Raw genomic sequence first — 6000 nt, forward strand, 5'->3', positions numbered from 1 at the left:
GCAGCTGTACCTCTCTGTCGCTACATTTTAGTAGTTAGGACTGCAGTGGGCAGAGTTCCTTATGTTGTTCAGGGTTTCCATGGGCAGCAGCCTATATCACTCATTGTCACAGTAAGTAAGCCAGAGTACTGCAGCCCAACACTGTAATAAGGCACAGAACACATGATGATAGCTCTTAGCCAGGCCAAGCCTGCACTCTGAAAAGTGCCACTTCCAACAAGAGGGTGAGAAGGCCCTCCAAACTCAGGAGCCTGGGAGCGGTAGGACAAAGCACGACCTGCACTGGCTCGGTCTTCAGTTGGGGGACCTGGCACAGGAAGGCCAGCGTTTATTGTCTATGGCAACCATTGAAATCCATTGTCCCACCCCCTCCCCACCACTTCCAAGTAATTCAATCCCTGAAATTAAACGTGCACTGACTCTCTAGGGTAGAAAAGCACAAACTTACTCTATGTATATTTTTATTGGTTTGTGTGACAGGCCGAATAATGGCCCTCCAAAAACGTCTGTGTCCTAATCACTGGAACCCGTTACATTACATTACATGAGAAAAGAGACTTTGCAGACATGATTAAATTAAGGACCTTGAGAGGAGGGGATGATCTTGGACTACCCAGGTGGGCCCAATGTAATCACACAGGTCCTTAAAATTGGAGAATTTTCCCAGCTGTGGTCAGAGGGCGGCTTGGCTGCAGAATAGTGAGAGAGACGCAATGTTACTGGCTTTGAAGATGCAATGGTGTTTGGCTCCTTTGAGCCAAGGAGTGAGGAAACTGTAAGGAAACAGATTCAGCCCCAGAGCATTAAGAAGGAACATAGCCCTGGCAACATCTGGATTTCAGCCTGGTGAGACCCATTTTGGCCTTCTGACCTCCAGAACTGTAAGCTCATAAATGTGTATTGTTTATGCCATTAAATCTGTAGTAATTTTTTGGACACGATAGGAAACTAATATAGTTTGGAAATACAATTCGTTAAATTTTTTGCCACAATTTATCTTACTTGAATGCTGTAAGTGCCTTAAACACGTTTCTGTCTCCCAGAGGATTTCTGGAAACAAATGATTCCTTTGCCTTTAATTTTTTCCTTCGGCATGTAGGCTGAGGCCTTCCTTATTCTATCCATTCAAAGGCTCTAGCAGTATTATCTCAGCATACACCCCTGACGAGAACAAGCCACACAGGATGCTACATTTTCTCAGTGAGGGCGGGTGGGGGGCGTTGTGCAGGGGCAGTGAATGCATTAACCAAAGACACACTCCAGGGAAGAAGAATGAAAGGAAGATGTTTTGACCAGCTTGACTGTGGCACTTCATCCCTGGAGTTGCTCCCTAGAGTCTAAATTGCCGCTGACTGGGCAGTTTTCCTTCTAAAAGCTTCACCATGGCTGAGTGTGCCGGCCTGGAGGAAGGCCCTAGGGAAGAAGACAATAGCTGTGAGAGAATCACAGATCTCACCCCTACCACTCCCCTCCCCAACAATGAAAAGTTCAGAAAACAACCAAATGCGTGCCTCACAAAAATGCCTAGTCAAGCAGTTGTTTCACTTCTGCCTGTTGAACATTTGGGTCGCCCGATGCAAATGTTAAAGCTGTGTTCAAACCAGAAAAAATAAAAATAATAAGCTGTCAGAATAATTACTAAGAACATGCAAGGATTCTACGAAGTAAACTGCAGCCTGCAAAAAAGAGAATTGCATGTTAGCTAATTGTTAATTTTAGCGATCGCAGTGGCTAATTACCATGGCACACATTGACTATTAGCTTGACGCCCTAGCACCTGCTTTCTCCAATGAACAGATTTCTTCATCGCTAGCACAGGAGCAAAATGTGTAATTATTGGCCATCATTGGGGCGATTTTTCAGTGATTCTTTTGTGCGTCGTGAATAAAGCATAATGACATATTTTATTAGAGGGCAAATAGCTGTTTGTTAATGGAAATGATTTGAAATCCAAAAAACTAGAAGCTAGGAGCATGTTTTCGGTATCAGCATGAATTCAAATGTATTTTCTTTTAACTCTTTATAAAAGGAGCATAGAAATCAAATCTAAACTGAGCATAATATGTTTAATGATATGTACAAACACAGCATTGATTAATTACCTCAAATGCTTTCAGTAGTACACCATTTATTTTGTTTCAGTCATGTGTTAAATTTTAGTATTTCATATTTAAATCCTTATTTCTTGGTCCAAGAGTCTTGGCGAAGCTGGCCTGCGTCACACCTCATTTCCTGAAGAACTCTCTTTTTATTGGTGTATGTGGTACTTGCAGAGAGTGCTGTATAAATCCAGGCTTCACCACTTCCAGAGCTAAGCATGCCAGCATCACCCTGAAGAGAAAAGCATGGATTAGGTTATCAACACCCTACTTACTGTCAGCCAAGGGGTGGAGTATACATTGTCAATAGGGTGCCCTAAGGACAGTACCGGAATTCTTGCAGCCTTGGAAATAATATTCTTTTCCTTTTCATGACAAAATTAGTAGATCATTGCTACAAGATGCTATAAAAGCAAAAAAGCAATATCTATTTTCACTGATAGCATATATGATCACATGAGAGAGAGTGTGTGTGTGTGTGCGTGTGTGTGTGTGAGAGACAGAGAGAGAATATGTCTAATTGGAAACAGAACTTTCATCGACAAAGATGCAGTATAGGAAATAGGGTCTTTCCTTTCACCTCTGTTCCTAACCTGGCTCTCAGACTTCTGTCTACCTCCATTTTCTTTTTTTCTTCCCAATCTTTGTATTCTCATAATCCATATTCTATTAATAATAGAATGATAGTTCTAAATATGGTGCTATGAAACTTAAGTCTAAAGTTCTCTGGAACTCTCAAAGAAAACATTTGAGGATGGATTAATGAAGAAATAATACTAACTGATCAACATATCTCTGTTTTGATCAAGCTCAGGGAAAAAACTGGTTTGAAGAGACTGTTTAATTTCACTGCATATTTAGGTCTTATTTGTATTTCTAACTCTGAACACTCTGTGCTGAATTCCTCCTAAGCCATGACACAAGAAAACACGCCTCTTGTTCTCAGGAAAGATTAAAGGGCTGCACTTGGGATGTGTGTTTGCCAAGCTTTCGTCACTTCGTTCCACTCTTGGGTTTGGTTATGAAAGTTGTATATTTTCAAAGATCATTGAAAGGCAACCACCTCTGTTTTCTGAGCATGGGGAACTTGCTCCTAATGGCCAGGTTTATTGTTTTATTGCCACTGTTTACAAACAGGGAGAAACTCCCTTGAATGGGCACTTCCTTTTTTACCACTGGCTTCCCCACTATTTTAAGATGTAGATAAGTTCAGTATTCAGGTTCACTGTTTGACCCATTAAACTGGTATTGAGGTATAATTTGTGTGTTTTCCCAGTACCGTTGCACATAGAATGGGGTTCATTTCCACACGTTTGAATAAATTTATCCAGTTCAGTGAACCTGTTGTGAAGCTCAGCAAAACTCAGTAGGTGGCTTTAAAGTCCTGTAATTAGCCCATTATAGAAAATCTGTACTTTAGATTTTTGCACATTGGTTAATAAGCATAACATGCTTCATATATAAATAACGTTACATTAAATGATGTAATATAAAGGAATTAAAGGCCAATGGAGTTAAACAAAATACTTAAAAGAGACCTCAAATTAGCATGTTTAATTCCAACTCACTGCACAGGAAAAGCTGCTTGCTCTTACTGTACCAGTTCCACACCAGCTCACAATAACGTGGGCTGTGCCCACAGTGCCCAGCTCTCTCTACAACCAACCTGTCTTCTGTCAGCTCTATGAGCTAGGGATGGACTTACCTTTACCTCATTTCCTTTCATTTCTGATCATAGACAAGGAGGTGAGCTGAAGGGGTAGAAGAAAATAAAAGAAAAAGTCCCGCCATGACTTTTTCATGATGCTTGCCTGAGCACTTCCTCTGATTCACAGAGGTAGATAGGCCTGGCCAGGCACTTCCTTCCTCTGCTTGCTTTTCTCACTCAAGTCAGCTTGGCAATCATTTCAGAATGAATTGCTGTGCAAATGTCACGTATGCAAGAACTTACTTTTAGGATTTTAAACATTTTATTAGAAATTTTACCCTCAAACAACCCTGTGGAATATTGCCTCACTCTGGCCTATTTGAAAAGGTGTTTTCGTCTCTTTATGGAATGGAGTTATAGTTTCATTCAAATAGTTCCCAAATATGGTATAACAGTAAAGTTAACCTGTTCCTATGAATCCAAGAATAAGTGAACATATAGAAGTTGCACTGTAGTTATATAACCAATAACAGAAATATGGTTGGACTATAACTCACTCTACACTAGAATGTAAGCTCTATGAAGCCAGGAGCATTGGTGGTTAAATATAACCACGAATATAAATATTTGCCTCACTCAAAACCATTCGTTCATTCATTTGTCAACTATTTATGGAGTACCTACTGTACCAAGCACTGCAGCAGACTTTGGAGATACAAACCCTATCCTAAATAAAAGAACTTGACAAGTTGGCCAAAAATCAACACACAAAATCAATAAGTGATCAATTTACTGAATCACTAATTTGCCAAAGTTACCAAATGCAATGATTTACCAAAAACATGTTTCTTTTAACTATTTCTAAAATTTGCAACAATTTGTATAGGATTGTTTTAGTTGACCAGTTGTTATTTGCTTTTTATAGCAGCATTTTAAGGAATAGTTATTTTTGTCAAAACTAAGAATAATTTACTCTTCTTATGAATAAATTTTATTATATATTTAATTGACAGATAATATACATGTTTTTAAGTGGTATAATGTGATATTTTGCTATAGGTTTGCATTGTCGAATGATTAAATCAAGCTAATTAACATACCCATCACCTCACATACTTATCATTTTTGTGGTGATAACTTTTAAAGTCCAATCTTTAAGCAATTGTGAAAGATACAATTCATTATTATTAACTATAGCCACAGTTCTGTGTAATTAGATCACTGAAGCTTATTCTTCCTAGCTCGCTGAAACTTTGTACCCTGTGATCAACATCTCCCCTTTTCCTATCCACCTCACTCCTCCGGGCTCTGATAACCACCATTTTACTCTCTACTCCTATGAGTTGAATATATTTTATAGTCATAAAATATTTAATGTTTATACACAAAATTGTAATTATTTTCTGTAGAAATATCCAGCCTTAAATAGATTTCTTTTTAAAGTCATTTACAGGTTTGTCAACTACTTAGCACTTACACGATTATTTTCTGTTAATTTTAATTAATATTTTAAAAATTTTAATTTCTGAGAGTGATAGTGGCCTTAGTATATGATATTATTGCTTCATTGTTTCCTAGTTCTTTCTCATTTTGCCTATCTTTTAGCATTTTTAGGATTTTAAACCAATCTTTTAAAATCTTTTTTTGGTTTTTGCAAGTTTAGAGTTATGGTAATATATAAATCAAATTTGAGGTTTTATCATTCATTTCATTATGCCAATTCCTCTGATTCTCCTCACTTCTTTTATGCATTTTAAACATATGTGCCCTTTCATTTCAAATCTTTTGGTGCATTAAAACCAGGTAAAAATATCTCAATTTCTCCTTGTTAGAAAATAAAAACTGAGCATTTCATCTTCAGCTTCTACTTCTAGTTTCTGTGGTTTTCTAATTTTTTCAAATTATAACAATGATTAATATTCTTTCTGTAATTGTTCAGTGGCTGGTGGACTTAATTTTAGCCTGTAGCAATTAAAATTTTAAATTTCAGCATGACACATGGAATGAGATTGTTTCAATTGACTTAGAGTTTTTCCCTATCTTTCTAAATGTAATTTACAATTTCTCTTCCAGCACTGTTATATTTTTTCACCAATACCTCAAATGGCAGATCAGCCTTGATTTTATATTACTAATAATTAATACCCTAAATCTCTGTAATTCACATTGATTTGGTTGCTCTGAAGCCTTCTTTAGTAATTTCATGCTTAGGGAAATAAATATCAGAATTGGGATACTAATCTTGAATAAAGT

Source organism: Pan paniscus, chromosome 15, assembly GCF_029289425.2.
Source record: "Pan paniscus chromosome 15, NHGRI_mPanPan1-v2.0_pri, whole genome shotgun sequence".
Taxonomy (NCBI): Eukaryota; Metazoa; Chordata; class Mammalia; order Primates; family Hominidae; genus Pan; species Pan paniscus.